Below are 21515 nucleotides of genomic sequence, written 5' to 3' on the forward strand. Positions count from 1 at the left end.
AAATTTGCCATATGTTGATTCGCGTTTAGGGGCGCGCACGCGCCATGTACGCGTGCGCGCCGATGCTGCTTGTGGCCCACTAAATTAAAATCGTGGCCAGCAATTTTGCAGCTCATTTTGGGCCCCATCCAACTCATTTCTGATGCTATTTCATGCTGAATTCAAGCTTGGGCAAGGGTCAGGTAGGTTAGTTTCTAGAGAGAGAAGCTCCCTCTTCTCTCTAGAATTAGGTTAGGTTAATCTCTCAAATTCATCTTTCAATTCTTGTTTTGACTTCAATTCTCTTTATATTTTAGTGTTCTATTATCTTAATCTTCTTAGTTTCTCTTATTAGTTTCTTATTTTGCTCTCTTTTATGTTGATGAACCATTGTTGGATCTTGATTTCTTTTAATGCAATTTTATGTTTCCATATCTCTTTTATGTTTATCTTGATTTCTATTATTGATTTCTTGCTTATGGTAGTCATGGGTTTCACTAATTTTAGCATTTTGTGATGTTTACTATTATTGCACATTAGGTGTTTGATATAATGTTTCCTTTATTTTTTGAGTAGTTTTCTTTACTCTTGGCCTAGGCTAAGGGGATTGAGTGACCTTGAGTCATTGGGTCTCATTGAATTGGTGATTTGAGAACCCTTGGTGATCAATTTGATATCCATTGACACTAACCCACTACTAATCTAATTAGTAGATAGGTTGGAACTTGTGGGTTGATGTGATCAAGCCTAATTTACGTACTTTAAGCCTAGGAGTAGATATTACGTACTTAAGGCTTTTGGAAGTAGACTTAATAGGTTGGTTCCTCATAATTATCAATATATGGTTTGTAGACAAGGATGGTGATATCAATTACCTATGTCTTAGCCAAGAGTTCTTTCCCTTTATCTTATTAGTTCTTGTCATTTTACTTTCTTGTTATTTAGTTTTTTTGTCAAAATATAAAATCAGACCCCCCGGTTTGGAGTCTAAATACTTCGGTTAATTTTCATTGGGGTTTGTTCATGTGACAACCAAATTTAATTTGATGTGAGATTTGTTTGTTGGTTTGGAGCTATGCTTACAACGAAATTCTTCTTTCTATAAGAGAAATTCCTAACCAACACAATTCTCGCTATCATATGCGCGTCAGAAATTTAGTATGTAAAGCTAAAATTCTGCAAACTTAGCCATTTTTTACTGATCTGAACTGTATGCATATGCGAACCCCTCCATACGTGAAGGGTCGTCTCTGTCTGGCATGTATGCATATGCGGGCACGTGTATGCGTACGCATGATGGGTCAAACGCACTCCCACGCGTACGCGTGGCTCCTATTTCAGCAAATATGGATTTTTGTGTTTTAAAGCTTAATTTCAAACCTTTAAACCTCTATTTTCATTTCTTTGGTCATAGATCTTGTTAGTAAGCCTAGTAATGAGATGAAGCTAGGAATAGGTGGTAACTTAGAGATGCTAGTTGAGGTTGAGACTCTATTTGTAAAGATCTAAGGGCTTGTATTCTTGATTGTATATCAAGAAAACGTATCATATTTTGTACATGAATATAATGCATTCTTCTAACATGATAAATACGTCTATTCTTAATGTTTTGCCTAACAATTTTTACTGATTTTATGGTTTTCATTTGTTTTAGAAACCTTTTAGTTTTGATTATTTTCTTGTTCACCTTTCTTATTTCTTCTTTTAATTCAAAAGATTCAGTTATTAATTCTCTTACTTTCTTTTCTAATGCCATTACTCTTATTTTCATATTTCTTCTAACCAACTTTAGAGATTTAAGCCTTTTATGAAACTCTTTCATGTTATAAGAACAGGGATAATAACTTAAGAGAATAAAAAAAAAGAAAGATAGTAAGCTTACAAAGACGAACTTGTACTCTTATTGCTTGCAAAGTTGATACACTTCTTGAAGATGATTACAAATATTTAGGGAATTTATAAAGTAAGAAGATACAAGAGTAGAGAGGTTTCTTGAGCTTTCAAGTTTTTGATGCCCTTGAATGAGGAAGGCCTTTGGTATTTATAGACCTCAAAAGATTACTATTTGAGTACTATTTGTCGACAGTACTATTTACTTTTATTGTTTACCGACATTTACTGTTTTGCCGACATTTACTGTTTCTTTTTACTGTTTGCCGACACTTATTATTTACTTTTTACTTTTTACTTTTTACCCTTTTTTTACTAAGATCATTTTTCTTTATGATTGGGCTTTTATATTGATTTTACATACAATTCTTACTACATTTCAAATGGATCTTGAGAGTCTTGATAGTAATGAGCTGGGCTGGACTAGACTTCCTCGTCTTCTCCAAGAGGTACTGTTTGTATTGCTTGTAGAAAGCTTTGGATATCTTTCTCTGAGGTTGCTGCCGCTAGGGCTGCCATAATTTGTCGCTTCTGTGCTAAGAATTGAGTCTCTTTTTTATAAGCTATTTGTTCATTGGTGGTGCTTGAGGCTGTTATTGCTGAACGCTTTTGTGATATTGTTAACCATTGATCAATAGCTGCTCTTTTTAGTAAATTTATATCATATTTGTTCCACCATTTTATTTTTATTACTCTTACTAAATATTGTATGCTTGGAGATTCTTCATATGCTGCTGAATCATATTCCCATGTCATAATCCACCTTATTCCCATGGCTGCTATGAATGAAATGAATTTATATTCTTGTAAAAATGATGACTTGCTTTTAAAATATTCATACGCCATACTGGCTTCTTTTGGGAAGAAAGCTTCCATTGGTCCAAAATTCTGGAACCATGCTTGGAACCATTTGGAAAATTGTAATGATATCCCCTTTTTAAACCAAATGAACCAAGAATGGGACTTGGTTATAGAAATAATATATGATTCCAGGCTTCTTGGTAATCATAGTAGGTATAGTTCTGGGGTTTGAATTTTAGTGAGAAACTCTTAGACTGATATGGAGGTATTTTTCACTCTTGTAAAAATAATATTTTTATGATTTTTATCTTTGAATAAATAGGCTATTTGGTGTTCGAATCCCTATAATGGGTTAATTCGATTGATCCGGTGTCTACTAATATGAATTCATAGAATTTTTGGTTTTTTTGTGGGTTAATAGGAGTATAATGGAAAGTATTTGGGAAAATAATCTTATATAGGGTTTTCCTATCTCTTTTGAACCACTCTTTTTCAATGGTTAATATTTTTATAGGATTGGGTTTTTCATAGTAAGGAAATTGTTCTTTCAGGGGTTGAGTGTTATAGAGGTCAGATGATTGTAATAATGTGAATTTATTATTGGTAATTAAAGGACTCTTAGAAGGTGATGACGATGATGGTGCGGCTTTTAGAACGTGTGACATTTTCATAGGTCTTAATGATAATTGTTTTGCTGGTACAACAGTAATAGGTAATTTCGTTTCTTTTATTTGGTTAAAAAGTTGACCATAATCTTCACTGGAGGCTGCTTTTTGTTTCATTATTTCCCTGCAAAAATTCTCTAATAAGAAAGTCCGGGAGTGAATTTAGTTCTCCTTTTATATGTTCAATAGTAAAATCGAAACATGATAAAATAACTTGCCATTTTGCAAATATTTGTTTTGAAACCAAATTTTTGACATCATTTTCTAAAACATTTGGGGCTGATTTACAATCAGTTCTTATTAGGAAGGTTTTATTAAATAAATCTTCTTGAAATTTTGAAACACATAACACTATGGCAAGTATTTCTTTTTTGACTGTTGGGTAATTTTTTTGAGCTTGGTTCCAAATTCCTGAATGATATTTTACTATTTGTTCTTTTGAGCTATTAGGAGGTATTTGTTTAAGAATTCCTCCATATCATAATTCTGATGCATCTGTTTCTACAATTAATTTAGCCGATGGGTCTAGTATACTTATACAAGGTATTTATTTTATTGCATTCTTTATCTTTATTATTATAGAAGTCATTTCTTTTGTCCATGGAGGTGGATTTTTTTCTTAATCTCTTATAAAGAGGTTCTCGTATAACTCTAATTCCAAGTAAGAATTCTACTACATAATTTAAACATCCCAAAAACCTTTGTAGTTGTTTTTTGTCAGTTATTTCATTTGGAAATTTATCTGCAAATTCAATAGCTCTTTTAATAGGTACTATAGTTCCTTGATAAATTTCATATCCTAAAAACCTTACTTTAGTTGTAAAAATTTTTATTTTCTTTTCTGACAAAACTAATCCTTGTTCTTTTATAATATCCATAAATTTTTCTAGATGATATATATACTGCTTTATTCCTTTTGAGTATACTAATACGTCATCAAGATATACTATAGTAAATTCTATATGCAGGTAAAATATATTATTCATTATTTTTTGGAATTCGCTTGGAGTATTTTTTAATCCTTGAGGCATTACATTCCATTCATAATGTCCAAAGGGTACTATAAAAGTTGTTTTATATCTATCTTCCTCTTTTACTGCAATTTGATAATATCTTGATTTTAAATCAAATTTTGAAAAGATATTTGCTTTATTTAATCTTTTAATTAAATCACTTTTATTTGGTAAGGGATACCTAATCCATTTTAATACCTTGTTTAGAGGTTTATAATTAATAACTAATCTTAGAGCACCTCTTTCTATTTCAGATGCTTTCATCACATAGAAGCCTGTACAGCTCCAGGGTGATTTTGAAGGCATTATTAGTCCCTTATCCAGATATTCTTGTATTTTTTTTTACAATATTCTAGATACTCTTTGTTCATATGTATCGGTTTTGCCTTTGTTGGTATATTTTTTTCATTAAACCCATCTTCATATGGTAAAGATATTTCATGTAATTTTCTATGCTGAAAAGCTGTGGGGTTTAGACTACATAGTTATTTCTTAATTTTTTCTTCAATTGCTTTTATTTTATCTTGTATTTTTGGAATTTGTAATTGTTCTTCTATTCTTTTATGTGTAACTTCCTGGTTTAAATAGTTAATTTGTCTTGTCTTTCTTTCTGTAATATTAATTTGAAGTGGTAGGTGTTGTAAACTTTTTTCTTGGCTCAAGCAATTAATTTGTTTTACTTCTGTTTCCATTACACTAACTTGTGTAGAGAGGTGTTGTAACATATTGAGCTCATGTTGCTTTGGTCTAGTGAGAAATTCAAAATGAACAGGTTGACTGGGGATTCGTGTACAAGTTATTCCGTCGATGTCGACATTAAAGGGATATAATAATAAAGTAAAAGGATTTCCTAATATAACTTGATGAGATATATTTCTTGCCAAAAAGAATGTAGTGGCAAAGTATACTCTATTTTTACAAATTTTTGCTTTAGATAACTTATAGTCTATAGTCATTGTATCATTTTCTGCCATTAGGACTCTTTCTGTAGTTTTTTCATCATATTTTGTCGATATTAATCCTTCTTGTATACAATTAACATAAGCTCCTGAATCTACCATAGCTATAAAATCAAATTTTTCTTCTCCCACTATTAAGGTTATCATAGTGAACCACTTTTGGCTTACTAATAAAGTTAGTATATTTATGTAATTTTCTGTACCAGGTTAATATAATTCTCGGGAATTGTTATGTTACTAATCTCTTCTGGTTTTCTAATATTATTTTTCAAAGTTTGTTCTTGGATTTTTATTATATTTTCTCCTTCTATCTTTAGTAATCTATAGTCCATATTGATATTTTGTTGTTTTAATTATGAAACTTCTCTTTTTAACATTTTTTTTATCTCTTCTTTGAGAGAATTAAGGAAAACTTCTTCTTGTGGATTTTTAAAACGATTATAAATTTCTTTTATTTCTATTGGTCTTATTTCTTGCTTACTTTCTTCTTATTTTTTAAATAATTCAGCTAATTATCTTATGAACTCATCTCTTAAGGGAGTGTCTTTTAACTTGTCTATTATTTTGACCAGGGTAGAGGTTTGTTCTCTAGTTAAGACATTTACAGTTTTTTCACAATTTCTACAGTTACATAATCCTATTCCTAAACAATTATTCTATTCTTCTTTTCCACTATTTCCTTCTGAGCTCTCTTCTTCTGACATAAGGTCTAATTGTTGTATAAAATAGTTCTCAATTTTAGAAGAATCCTCATAACTTAATTCTTCTTCTGATTCTGAATTGATTAGTATGGCTGTTAAAGCATGTTTAATCTCTTTATTTTTTTATCTTATTTATTTTTTGTTCTGTCGTACACTTATTAGCATAATGTCATTGTTTTTTACATTTTCAACATGTTATTTGTTTTTTCTTATTAAAAAATTTAGGTTTTCCTTTAGGAATCTTATGAAATCTTTTATAATATTTCTGTTCATAATAAAGGGGTTTGTCTATATTATATTTAGGTTTTTTATAAATTTTTTTTTTAACTTTATGCTATCCACTATGTGCTTTTTCAGGAGTTATCCCATATTGATAACAGAAAGTGCCAAGCTCTCTTTTTCCCGTGATACTTTCTTGTTTTATTTTTTGTTGTATCTTGGTATCTGTGCATACTTCTATACCTGTTTGTACTATTATATTATGCAATTGTCCAAAGATTAATGAATTATAGGAAATCTGGGTCCCAAACTGTATTTGTAGTTTTTGTAATACTTTTTCAGAGAATAATTTTGGTAAGGCTGTTACGAATCTTTCTCTCCAGAAAGATACATGTGCATCATCTCTTATCATAACTTTTGACATAAAAACATCTTTATACCATCTATAATTAGACATGGTTGGACATCTTAAATTTATTAATTGAGTTTGCATCCTATCTTTAAAAATACTAGGATCTCCTACAAAATTTTTAATAATAGTATATATTAATGTAGATGTAGCGTCTGGTGACTGATCTTCTTGTTTAATACTATTAATAATTAATTCTTTTTCTTGGATGCTGAGAAAATTATCCCACCAACCTTTTGATTGTCCTGTAAATCCTTACTTGGTTATCATAATTGCTGCTTCTTTATCAGAAGCTTTTCTCATCTTATAGGCAGTTGCAGCCATAGTCATATTACACATTTGATCTAAAATGGCCTGCTCACTTAATCCATCTATATTCCATTCTACTAAGTCTGATCCTAAGAAACTATTTTGCACTAATTGTGTTCGCTCTTCTAGGCCTACATCTACTGGTGATGGTCTAGAATAATAATTTTTTATTTAGGATAATCTCTTTTATGGGATATTTTATTTAGTTCTAATTCTTCTTCCTTTTGTAATGTATTAATTGTTAATTTTCCTAGACTAATACTTCTAAATTTTTCTTTTAGTTCTTCATCTTTTGTTTCTACTTTAAATTTTAAGCTAATATTATCTAAACTTTGTAACTTATATATAGGTTTTTCTATCTTAATGACTTTTTCCATATTTTCCATTCTTCCTAATTGATTTTTTATTATATCTAACATGGTATTAGTAAAGTTTAATTGTTGATGTAGTTTCTTAATATCTCTTTTTTCTATATTTCTTTCTGTATTGCTATCTTTATAGGCTGTTGCTTCAACTTCTAGGTCTTTTCTAATTTATATTTTGATAGTTTTCTTAGGAGGATATTCAGATTTTATTACTGATCCTGAGCTTGTTTTCCAAATAACAGTTGGTTTTGTTAAAGGACATAATTTCTTATCGTTTTTGGAGTAATAACTAACATACCAATCAAAGAAGTATAAACTAATTCTATTTTCTTTCATAAAATCATAGAATAGTTCTCTTAGTCTAATAACTTTTATTTTTTGAATGGTTGATAAATACCAATCTCTTAGTGGTTTATTATAATCAGCATTAAAATCTTGTCTTATCCATTCTTTATCAATCTCAAATGGTTCATCCTTAATAATTACTGATAAAACTTGTGATTCCATTAGATCAAATTCTGAAGGTGATTTGTATACAGCAGTGGCTATATGTGGCCTTCTGTTGTCAATTCCTATAATATTATCTATCAAAAGATGGTAGAAGGTGAGGATCCCCTTCCTTGTTCCTCTTGATATTGTAAAATCGCCCCCAGCGAGATAGTGGGAGGTTAGGATCCCCTCCTATGTTCCTCCTAGACATATGAGAACATACCTCCTAGGTAGACGCAAGGGTTGTGGTTTCGCCCCACTTACTCCAGGTTAGTTAGTATAGAGACTCCCCGGATAGACGCAAGATTTTGATTTTGTCCCACTTGTTCCGAGTTATGATGAGTTATGTATAAAAAGTGCAATTATATGATGTATAAGTGATGATATGGCCATAATGAATGATTATGAAATGTTTATGAATGAATATAAAATGATTATCTGAGTACGAGTTTCCCTGGGTAAAGTACCGTGGCTTGCCACCACGTGTTCCAGGTTGAGACTTGATACTCTGTTGATCCTACGACGTAAGAGGTGATTGGGCACTTATAAATTCCTGAGAAGGTTAACCCCATTGAGCAATTTTATATATATGAGAAAAATTTATGCATAGACTCTTGGGGATGCGCGTCGGGGGACAATCCAGGGTTTAGCAGTCAAACTTGTCGGGTTAGCTTGATAATTGACAGATGAGGCTCATCAGCCATAGGGCAGGCATGTATCATATGCATATTGTTTGAATTGCTTGTTTGTGCATTATTTGGGAATGCCTAAGTGAACTTATCATGTTAATTGTTTTATTTGCTACCTGCAGTACCTGTATTCTTGATAAACCCCATTTTTAGGGTTTATCTAGTAGTGAATTTAGGGTATTGTGATGACCTTTTCTCGCATTTAACCTATGAATTAGCATGGTTTTGTAATCTCTCCCGTATTTGTGCTTAAGTGTAAAAACATGCTTTTTAAGCCTTATTTTGATGAATTCTAATTCCTCTTTGATTCCATAAGATGCCTTGATGTGTTTGCTAGTAATTCCAGGATTGAAATAGGCTAGGCATGGATCAAAGGGAGCAAGGAAGGAAACATACAAGTGGAGAGAAGTATGAAAAGTCAAAGAAGTAAAATCAGCCAAGCACGCGCACGCGCACAAGGCGCTCGCGCGCACATTGCAGAATCGGCCAGGGGCGCGCACGCGTACCGTGCGCGCACGCGTCGCAGTCCGTACATGACTTCATTAAAGCAACACGTGCCTGGCGATTTGGAAGGATTTCTGAACCCATTTTGGCGCCAATTACTGATAGAAAGGAATAAAAGGATCAAGGATTGAAGGGGAAGACATCTTGGAATCATTTTTAGCATCATTAGGATTAGGATTAGAGTAGTTTTAGAGAGAGAAGCTCTCACTTCTCTCTAGAATTAGGATTAGGTTTAGGTTAATCTCTCTTCTTAGATCTAGGTTTAATTCATGCTTTGATTCACTTTTCCTTTATCAATTCTTAATCTTCTCCTTTTCCTCTTTCTAGTTATGTGCTTTAATAATTGTAATTCTTCATTTTGTTTTGGATAGATTGTTGTTCCTTGGTTTTCTTTCAATAATGCAATTTGAGGTAATTCATGATAATTGTGGTTTCCTTGAATTGTTTTTGTTAATTCTTTTCAATAATTGTTGTTAGATTTCATTCTTGTTATCAATTTACTATGCTTTCTTTTGTGCCTTCCAAGTGTTCGATGAAATGCTTGGTTGGATTTTAGTGTAGGTTTTGTTTCTCTTGGCCTAGGTAGAGTAATTAGTGACTCTTGAGTTATCTAATTCCTTTGTTGATTGATAATTAGAAGTTGCAAATTGATTTGAATGCCTCTAAAGCTAGTCTTTCTTTTGGGAGTTGATTAGGACTTGAGGAATCAAATTGATTCATCCACTTGACTTTCCTCCATGGTTAGAGGTTAACTAAGTGGGAGTAATGGACAATTTGTCATCACAATTGAGGAGGATAACTAGGATAGGACTTCTAGTTCTCATATCTTGCCAAGAGCTTTGCTAGTTGTTAGTTTATTTTCTTTGCCATTTATATTTCTTGTCTAAAATCTTAAAAACCCCAAATATAACTCACAACCAATAACAAGACACTTCATTACAATTCCTAGGGAGAACGACCTGAGGTCCAATACTTCGTTTTATAAATTTTAGGGGTTTGTACTAGTGACAAACAACTTTTTGTATGAAAGGATTATTGTTTGGTTTAGAAACTATACTTTACAACGAGAATTCATTAGTGAAATTCTAAATCGTAAAAAATCCAATCATCAATTCTACCTGTGTTTGTCTTTGTCTGCTTGGTTGTATGTGCGGTTCTCTAGTGTTGGGGATTGGAGAAAACGAGAAGGATTGAGGGTTAGGTTTAAGTTTTAGTTGAGGTAGAACCCTTAGAAAATACCTTGATTTATGGTTTCTGTTTTAGTTGCTTAAGTTTTATAATCTGGGTGTCGGTGTTCTAGGATTGCCTCTGGCATTCCCAAGGCCTTATATCTTATGTACGTAGCACCTTTACCATGTTGAGAATCCCCGATTCTCATCCCAAAAGATATTTGTGTTTTTCAAATGCTGGTCAAGAGGCACCTCGCTAGGCGTCTGAAGTTCTGCAGCAAAGTGGTCATTTTGAGACTTTACTTTTGATCTTTTGTTATATATGTCTAGACTCTCCTTATGTATATATTTGTTTTATTTTGCACCTCTTAACGGTTTATGGAGAGCCAGGATTTACTATATATGTATTTCGGGTTTTGGGGTTAAGTATATATGTATGTAAATATTCTCCGGCCAGCCTTAGCTTCGCAGGCTGAGTTAGGAGCTTATTATTTTGTGTTTTTCAAATGCAGGTCAAGAGACACCTCGCTAGGCGTCTGAAGTTCTGCAGCGAAGTGGTCATTTTGGGACTTTACTTTTGATCTTTTGTTATATATGTCTAGACTCTCCTTATGTATATATTTGTTTTATTTTGCACCTCTTAGCAGTTTATGGAGAACCAAGATTTACTATATATATTTCGGGTTTTGGGGTTAAGTATATATGTATGTAAATATTCTCCGCCCAGTCTTAACTTCGCAGGCTGAGTTAGGAGCTTATTATTTTGTGCTCTTGACCCTTTGTTATTATCTTCTATATGTTTATGAACTCTAGCTTTCTTCATACGCAAGTTACATTATTTCTGAGCGTTGCGCTTTTAATTTTGCGATTTTGTTTTACCTATTCTTCAAGGCTCATAGTATACTACGCTCTTTCAATTATTATATATATATATATACTTTTATTTTAGATGTCGTAATACCACACCACCTCTGTTTTATAACTTAAGCGTAAAGCTCTGTGTGGTAGAGCGTTACAACGACCCACAACTACCACTAATATCATGAACCGCATCATACTGCTCCATCACATATTGTGGCATTAGCCTAACATGCGTGTCAAACATTACCCTCACATGCAAAGTTGTCAAAGTTGTGAGTCTAAGTAAACTCGTGGTGCTGACCTAGACTCAACTCATAGACTCACACAAGTTTACCTGTTATGAATTAGGCTATTCAAAATTAACAATTTTAACCTCAAAACACATAATAAAATTAGTAAGGTTGTCCCTAAATAAACATTCTGACCATAAATCAAATAATTAACTATGAACATTGAATCATCAGCTATATTATATACTGACATAGTTATACAGTAACACTGTAATTTACTAAATTTGTAACTGCAATAGCTTTCAAATTTAATGACATAAATCAACATCATTCTCCAAACAAAACTAAAATAAATCCAACTTTTCACCTTTACAAATTACAATTATGAAAAATGACTTAAAAATTATCAGAATTCAGATATTAAGAGTTCAGATTATCGTAGAACAACTAAAAAATGAAGTGAATAACAACTAAAAAATGCAGTAACAAACTAACATGTAACAAATTTGAATTAAAAAAACTTGAATGGAGCACAGAAGCAGCATAGCCTTGCAGGCAGAGAAGCGGCGCAATCGTGCAGGAAGAGAAGCAACGAGCAACGACAGCAAAGTAGAGTAGATAAGTAGAGAGTGAGAATAACCCAGCCACCCAAGGATGTATGCGGCTATGTGCGAACCAAATCAAACTGCAGAGGACATGATGAGCAGTGGTAGCATGACGAATACCGGCAGGGTAGCAGACGACAGAGGCTCAACGTGTAGCAAAGGAGAAGAGAGAGCGAGACTGCGAAAGTAAGATATAGCAAAGCAAATAGTAGAGAGTGGAGTGTAGCTGTACGCGAAATTGAGCAAACGAAGGAGATGCAGGCGATTGACAGAGAATGGTGGCGAACGGCAGACGACAGAGGCGCAGAAGTCAGAACAGTGAAAGAGTGAGAGTTGTAATACCCTACCACATAAAGTCTTATGCTATAGTTGTAAATTAGAGGTGGTGAGGTATTACGACATCTAAAAGCAAAATATACATACATAGTATTTGAAGAATAATAATATAACTAGGAGCATCTGAAGAGAGGTTAAACAAAACGACGACCTAATAAGAACCAGTATTGACCTGCGAAGAAAAGGCTGGCTAGAATATTACAAAAACAAAAGTGTACAAAATACATCCTATTTCAACCCTTATCAATCCTCTCCAACCTCAATTTCTTTCCAACAAAATCATATTTATTACCAATATCACAGTTATTCATATCAGTATCTTATCCAATAAAGTCAGACATATTAAGAATCAATGTAAATTATACACAATCAAAGAGCAAATACAACAAATAATACATTTAGCAGTTAAACAGAATTATTCACATAGGCAAACTAAATACAATAAGCACACCCAAACAATAGCAAATAGATGTACAGGATGCATGCCTTTCCTATTGGCCATGAGATCACGTGTCGGTTATACTACCAAACTTAACACAAAATTCGGCTAGCATCACCTGCATCGGTTTCTCGGTGTGTATCCCTAAGAGGAATTTAAACAAGTCATGGTAGCATTATCTCAACGAAGAGTGCCATTTCACCTCCTAGAGGTACAAATAATGCCTAGACAACAGAGAATGACGTCTCATTTCAACGGAGAATGCCGTCCATCTTGCAACCAAGAGAAGGTGGAATGTGGGCGAGATCAAATCACCATCCCCACATCACACCTCAACCATGAGCAAGCGGGATAAAACCACTGACCTTGCCCGAAAATCACGAACAATTGGGATAAAAACCACCAACCTCGCTCGAAACAAATGTCAAGTCAATACGCAATCGGGACTACACTCACGACCTTGCCACGCAAGCGAGACAAATCTCTGTCCTTGCCAATTCAGTCATTCAGACCACAATCAGTCAGCATCAATGTCTTTAATCAATTTCATAATTATTAGATTCATTAATAAAAAATCTCTTTGCCAATTAAACAATTCGTTACCTTGTGAGTGGGATAACACCACCATCCTCACCGCGAGTTGGATGAACCTCCATCCCCATAACAATTCCCTCCAGTTAACTAAGTGTTTATCTCGAAATTAATCAATCCAATTAATTGGATTTAACCATACTTTTTTTTAGCTTAAAAACTAGTTATCAAACATCGTATGGGGTTACAAGGTTTTACAAGCTTACCGAAAAAGCTAAATAGTCAAAAACAGAGATTTTCAAGAAAACAGGACTTGTGCACACGCAAACCTCTGCGCGCACGCACAGATCAGAGAGCATTTCCTGTCGTGTGTGTACGTACCACCCTGTGCGTGCACAGCTTGCAAAATTTTCTTGATGTGCGTACGCACACCATTGTGGATATGCACACCCCTCTGGGTATGCACAGGCTTAAACACACACTCTGTTAGTGTGCACGCGCGCCTCTGTGCACAAGCACACCAGCCAATTTTTCTGATTTTCTACAGAATCTGAAATTTCAGTTTTTAACAACAGTTTTTGAACGTTAATAACTTTAGCTACAAAATTTTGTTTTCTTCCATTCTTTGACGGTTTTAAAGCTCTCATCATCATCTTTAATTCAAGATAAATTTCATGCAATTTCAAACTTCGAGCGCCAAATTATTTCCCGTTGAAATTGATCAAAAAATCTATTTTTACCAATTTTCTGCATAAATGCCAATTTTACAATTCTCTATATTTTACCTCTTTCAAGCTAACATAACCAAATTCCTAGGCATCCTTATCACTCAACATCAATTCTCAACCATATCCTAGCCATTCAAAATCCAAATCACCAATTCCAATTCAATTAACCCTCACGTTATTCAACAACAACATCTACCAACAATTCACATATATCATCCAACACTTAAACATACCAATTCACATAATTTAATCAATTAAGGCCTTTGGCCACACGTTCACTTAACGAATTTCGGCCCAATTTTGATATTAATCGCCATAATAGGCAATCAAATCACAATTTTGTATCCAAATTCATTCATATATATATATATATATATATATATCATTTTTCAAACTATTAAACACTAAACCTTAAATAACTATTTCTATTCAACACTATCCTAGGAGCATTTAACCTAGATTTTCACATAATCTTACATAATATCTATCCAAAATCAAAATTCGTACCTTATTGACGGCAGTTTTCTAACTCTTGAATTTTCTCTCTGAATGGACCTAAGCCTCAATTAACCAACCAAGCCTCCACCAAACTCTCCGAAATCAACCTAAGCCTCCAACTCGCACCAAATTAATCAATCAATCTAAGCTATTTCATATAATCTAATTACATCAATTACTCAAACATTTATACTAGAGTTTTCACTAAAAAAATTAGGGATAATGGAGGGATTGAGTTTTCTTATCTTGTATAACTTAATCTTGGGTCAAAACCTCGTTAGAAATTGTGTTTGAGTTTCCCCTAAAGCATCAAAATCATAATATTTCAACTCCTTAAATCCCAAACTCAAAAATAGAGTTGAATAGAGAAATGGGCTAAGGTTATTGGGAGTACTGGCAACAAAGGTTTGTTAGAAACGAAGAGGACAATGAGGTGGTCACATAGTCACAAACGGGTCTTCAATCGGAGCTACGGTTTAGGAGAAAAGTGGAATTGAGTGTGAATGTGAATAGTATTCAGGGGTTTGAGCTTTCTCGCTTCTTCCCTTTGAGCTCTCCCTCCTCTCACTACCAAAGTGTTATATTGGTTGAGGCACATGGGTTAAGGGGTTTGGGTCATGGGTTTGGGCGTAAGTAAAGGCTCGATGTAATTTTAGTCCATTGGTCCTATCTTGAGTCAAAATCTTTAATATAAGTGTTTGAATTTTGTTCTAAATAATTTTCTTGTTATTTTTATAGTTTTAGTTTTCTCACATGCATTACTGGACAAACTTAAGTCGATGCAGTTAATTTTTAATGCTGGTACATGTTTTTTTGCAATTAATTTATTTTCGTGCTCAAATTTATTTTCTAAGTTAAAATTTTAATTTCTCAATCATTATCGCTGCTTTTGATTTATTAACTAATTATTCATTATTTTTCTAGGTTTTATAAGAGTGACAGTCACAATAACGAAGAGTGAAAGAGGAGTGAGTGACCAAGCCATTAACCAAACTCTAACGTTATTCTCTCCTTTTCTTTTGTTTTTTTTGGCCAAAACGATGCCTTTTTTTTTGCCAAAACGGACACCCAATGGTTTAACATGTTGGAGTTAAAACCCTTAAAATACCCTAAAGGACATCATTTATGTTTTATTTGGGCGAAAAAAATAAAACTATCAGCATAGCGTGGCTTCCAACGTGGCCTCCGTCCAACTAGGTTATTATTTGGTCACTAAAAAGTATCTCAAAGATGACTATTGTTAAGTGAAGGACAAATAGGGCTATCAAACGGGCTAACTCGGCCCATTTAGGCCCGGTCCGTTAAGCCCGTGGGTTAAATGGGCTAGCCTATTTAAGCCCGCTTTATTCACGTGACAGAATTTTTTAGCCTGGACCGTTTATAGTAAGCCCGGTGGGTTAAACGGGCCATCCCGTTTATCATTTAGTTTTACTTTTTTAAAAATATTTTGACAAAAAATACCACTTAGGTCAAAAATAGTTTTAAAAAATATTTTTTTAGTTGATGGGTCAGATTTTGAGGTCGAGTCGGGAGGAATATCGATTGAAAGTGATTTTTTTTAAAAAATGTAAAAAAAAAATTAAACGGGCCAACTGTTTAGCCTGCGAGCTAGACTGTTTAACCCGTCATTTTTTTCGGGTTAATCTGGCTCAGCCCGTTTAGCCCAAAATTTAAACGGGTTTAATTTTAGAGGCAAAACCCGTCCATTTAAATGAGTAAATGGGTTGGCCCGATGGGTTTAGCCCATTTTGAAGGCCCTAAGGACAAATTTGGGGCAATTTAAAGTTCAAGGACGACACTGAGGCTTAACTATTTTCTTAATAAATTAAAAATCAAATAGTAAAATTTCTCAAATCCAATCTTTTTCTAAACAACATTTCAAATAGGTCTTAAATTTTATAACAAAATTTCGACAACATCTCCCCTAAAACTCGAACTTTATCACCCTTTTCGGATCCCAACCAAACCATTCCTCAACCTTTTCCAACGGGTTTAAAACCAAATAATTATTTCCAAAACCTTAATAAAACCAATTCAACAACCACCGGTTTAACAAAATCAATCAATAATTCAATTCAAATAAATAGTCATATTCATCCAAATCAGGCCAGACAATTCATAAGAATTGCATAATCACCAAAAATGTATTTCTCATATTAATATCCATTTATAACAATTCCAAATTATAAAAATTGAATTTTTAGAAAAATTCCTACCTCGAAAAGTTGAACCCATAACCCAACGCATCACGAAAACCTTTTCTCTCAGCTCGAAATCATCGGCAGCCGCAACCACAGCTCCACTTACTTTCGCAACAACTTTAATTGCAACATGCAATCTCAGTTACTAAATCCTAAAACATTAATATCGCGAAAACCTTAATAACACATAACATAACACTAACGCGAGCTTTCCGAAATAGAAATACTTACTGTAACAACAGAACGAAGCAGCCATAACTTTGAATCGACCCTGCAGCAGCTCTAACAACTATCTAGAGTGACATCGGCGAACAAAAGCTCCAGTGACAACAACTGTAACAATCACGCAGCGATGATAATAATCCAGGAATTCAAAAGAACGAAAACCCGATGGCAGAGGCAGCTTCATCCTCTCCCATCTGAGCTCTCCACCACGGCCACGGTGAACCATTGATGGCTGCGAAGGCAGACGCAAGGCGCGGTGACACCCAGCGGTTCCTTTCTCCTCCACGCGATCCAGAAGGCGATGATCCAGGCATCGTCGACAGTAGAAATGGCAAGGAACGGCGACGGCGATGATGCATAGCATGGCGACGGCGACCCTCCCGCGGCGGTGACGGCGTAGCTGGTAGCGCGAATCCTTTCTCCCTCCTCGCGTCTCTCTCTTCCCGATCTCTCTCTCCTCTTTTGGTGTGCGACTGTGGCTCGTGGACGGATTGAGGCTCCTCACACGCGGCAGCTCCAATGGACAGTGGCGGCGGCACAATGGCATCGACAGGGCACGACCCCTCCTTCTCTCTCTTTTTCCTCCTTTCCCTTTGCTCTCCTCATTCTATCTTTTCCTTTTTTTCTTTCTTTCTTCCCTTTCTTTACTAACCATCGAGCATGTGTGTGCGTGAGGAAAGAGTTTGAAGTGAGTGAGGGTGTGTGCAGCTGAGAGTGAGAGGTGAGTGAGGGTGTTGTTAGAATTTCGTGTTAGGGTTTTGAGTAAAAATAGGTATAAAGGTAATTTGGTAATTTCAAATAAAAATAGGGTTAATATAATAATTGAAAAACCAATTTTACTTCAACAAAATTATCTTTAATGAAATACTATTTTATCGTAAATTTATAAATTATTTTCAAATAAATACTCCAATTCAATAATTTAAGGTAATATGATTAATTTTCTTTATTTATAAAAATAAAAGTATTAAACACCAAAATCTCAATTATTTAAATCAAATCATATAAAATTCTTATTATTTTACAATTACTAAATTTTATAATTTAAATATGAAAATTTTTCAATAATTATAAAATTAGATAAAAATTCTAATTTAGTTATCAAAACTTAATTTAATTAGTTTTAATAAAATAATTTCTGAATTAAAGTCTTTAATGAGTAAATAAATTAAAATTGACTCATAAAATTTCTAGGTCTTACATTTATGCTATGTGTCAATTCCTTTAGTTAGAGGGACTAAAAACTCCCTCTTAACACCTTCCTCCTCTTCTTCAACCTCCTCCTCTTCTCCTCCATTTTCTTCCTCTACTTCTTCTTCTCCTTTCTCTTCTCATTCTTTATCAGCATGGCAATGGCACAGAGGCACAGTTCCCGGTCTAGCCAATGAAACCGCTTTTCTCCAATGATAACCCAAGGGACCCTTCCTCCGCCTTGTTCCTGCTGTAATGGCAGCATCAGCCCCAACATCCTCAACACCTAGCTCTCTTCCTGCCACATTGCAACCACGTGTTCCACCCTCCCTACATCAATGCCTGGCTCTCTTCCCATGTCACCTACTCCGTTTCCCGTGCCAATCTCAACTAATAATTCCCAAGTCGCCGTTTCACTGAGCAGCGGTGAAGAAGAAAAATATGAAGAAGATGGTTCTAAAAACATAGCAGAACAGAGCATGATTTAGGGGATCCCATTGGCGCGTGAGATAAGTGTGGGATGGCGGGGTGGTAAAATGCAAGGGCTACCCCATTTTACCTCAGTCATTTCAGTACCAGCTCCCCATTTCCATTGTCGCTGCGCCATCGTCGCTGCGCCATCGTCGCTCTTTCATAGCCACCATTATTGCCGTTGTGCTAGTCTTCCCCTTCAATTAACGGTAACCCATATCCTTTCTTTTCTCTTATTTAACCTTCTCCGATGGAATTTAATTCCAGTTCTAATTTTGTTGCAGATTTCTAACTTCTTGTTAATGGATGAAAATTTTCGGTAGTCATCAAGCTAGGTATTTAAGCCCAAAATTGTATATCCCTTACTACTTGTTGCCTCTGCTTTATAATTTTGTTGGTTGGTCTAGTTGGTATAATATATATGCATCATCAGTTTCAATTTTCATATCATTTGCTACAACAAAAAGGCTTGCTTTGATTTTAATATAGTTCGTAGTCCCTTTTCCCTTCTCTGGTTCTCTTGTTCTTGTTTAAATTACGTTATATGATTAACAATATTTTAACCTTTATTTGATAATATCCCCTAAAACAAGGGATACTGATACATGAAGTTTGAATTTTGTTTGTATTGGGCATCATCACAGTTTATGACATCAAAACAAAACACAAAAAGAAGCAACAGAACCATAAAGTTTGGATTTTAACCTTTTTTTCATTATTGCAATGTAGGTGTTTGATCATTTACCTCAGCTAGCTTATATAGTATTTTTAGCTATGTGCTGATTTGATGGTTAAGCTCGATGATGATGATGATGATGGAGATGCAAAGATAAAGGAGAAGAAGAAGAAGGGAAAGAAAATGGAGGATGATGAAGAAGAGGAGGAAGATGTTAAGAGGGGGTTTTTAGTTCCTCTAACCAAAGAAACTGACATATGGCGCACTTGGTAGTGGTAACTATTTGCTATCCAGTTGTAGTAGTCGTTTTGCCTATTTTTTAGTGGATAGGGTCCAAGATGAGGTTTAAGAATGATTAGGGTGCGATATGTCTCACGAAAAAAAGGTCAGAAGCTAGAAAAGGTATTCACCCTTTAATTTTTCTATTTTATTCTATCTTAAATGAAATATGAATTTAGAATTAAAAAATTTTGTATTTTAATTTTTCTAATATAGCCATTTTATCATATACTTCTCGAATTTTTTAATTCAAATTAAATAAATATAGTACTTATGAAAATGAATAAACGGTGAGGTAATTACAAAAATACATCCTAAAACACATTTCAGACGCTGGGGGGTAATCCCAGAATGGTCATATCTCGGATGTTGTGACACCGTGCTGTGATAGGGTGATGGCGAGTCACATCTCAGGTACACACGGGATATGTATAAGCGCTGATATCGGATACTGAGTATCCGAGATAGAAGTGTTTTATAAAGGGAGTCTCAGCACCCGAGATAAGAGCAATTGTCGTGGATGGGGATTAGCATCCAAGAATTACATGCATTACAACCATTTTTTCCCACTTTTGTGACCTTCTAGACGTGTGAATTCGAGTTCCTTCAGAAAATATGGCCCCCAACAATATGTCTGCGAAGGAGGCATCAACAAACTGAATGCTACTTGACACGTAGCTAGAGGTTTAGACTTTGAGGTTAGTAGTTTAACCTTTTTTATTGTTAGTGAATAATAAGTTTAGATGTTTAGTCTTTAGTAACTTAATTAATGGAGTAAGTATAGTGAGTTGACAAAGTTAGAAGATCTACATTGATTTCTTTAGTATACCTAGGACTGTTGTATACTTTGTATAATTGATTGTAATTACTTAAGTTAAATAAATAAAATAAGTATCTAATTGTGAGTTAAGTTAAATAATAAAATAAGTAACTCTCATTTAACCTATTAGTCCAATAAGTAGGTATTTGTTACATTTAATATAAATGCTTATCTAGGTGGATTATAAGTTTTAGTAATGTTTAGCAACAATTAATGGTTTAGATGTAATTAATATGCGCTAGTAAATGTTTTGGGAATTGCAGAGACCATGGTTACTGTTGCCATGCCGTGTGACCCTGGGTCTCCTGCCGCTGGCCATCCTATTGCCCTATAAAAAGGAGGCTGGATTTGGACATGCAGTAGAGTTGAGAAATTTTTTGTTTGATAATTTCTTGATCTCTGCATTTGTCGAGCGGTGGAGGTCCAAGATCCACACGTTCCACCTTTCATGGGGGTAAGGCCAGCATTATGCTCCAGGATATTGCATGTCACATTGGTCTGCGCACTGCTGGAGAGCCCATCGGAGGTTGTACTAGAGACTTCCAACGATGGCATGGATACGTCACTTGGGAGTGGGTTGAGGATTTACTGGGCGCCAGGCCGCCGCCACAGCCGGAGGGAGGAAAGCAGATTTTTGGGGTGAGGCTGACGTGGCTCAGGAATAGTGTTGCACACATTTTTGATGGGGTAGCCCCGGATACACTCCGTCAGTATACCTGGTGCTACTTGATGGTACTTATCAGGGGGTTTCTGTTCACAGACTAGTCTGCAACACTTGACCCTTTGAGATGGCTGCTGCTGCTGAAGGATTTTGATAGTTGCAGCCAGTTGTCATGGGGGTTTGCACTGATCTATCATACGTACCACTCATTGTGCATCGCGACATCGTGTGATGTGATTGACATTACGGAGTGAATGCCGCTTGTCTCGTGGATCTACCATAAGTTCTCGTCTTTTAGTCCAGCGGGATACGACGTCATCAGGTTCCCACTTGCTTCTAGGTACATACATATTGTCAATAATTTTTAACTTACCAAGTAGTAAACATTGAACACGTGTTATGTTATGGAATATAATTAACTAAATTCTATTAATTTATCTTTGTTGTGGGTAGGTTGGCAGGGCTAGGGCAGCAAAGTAGAGATCGTCATGATGGCAGGATCTAGAGTCTGCGTCGTTGCATTGATGCACCGACATTTCACCAGGTACGATTTATGTATTTTTTCCATGCATTGGTATATCGTTTATAATTACGGTACCTTA

This window comes from Arachis duranensis, chromosome 2, assembly GCF_000817695.3.
Source record: "Arachis duranensis cultivar V14167 chromosome 2, aradu.V14167.gnm2.J7QH, whole genome shotgun sequence".
Classification (NCBI taxonomy): domain Eukaryota; kingdom Viridiplantae; phylum Streptophyta; class Magnoliopsida; order Fabales; family Fabaceae; genus Arachis; species Arachis duranensis.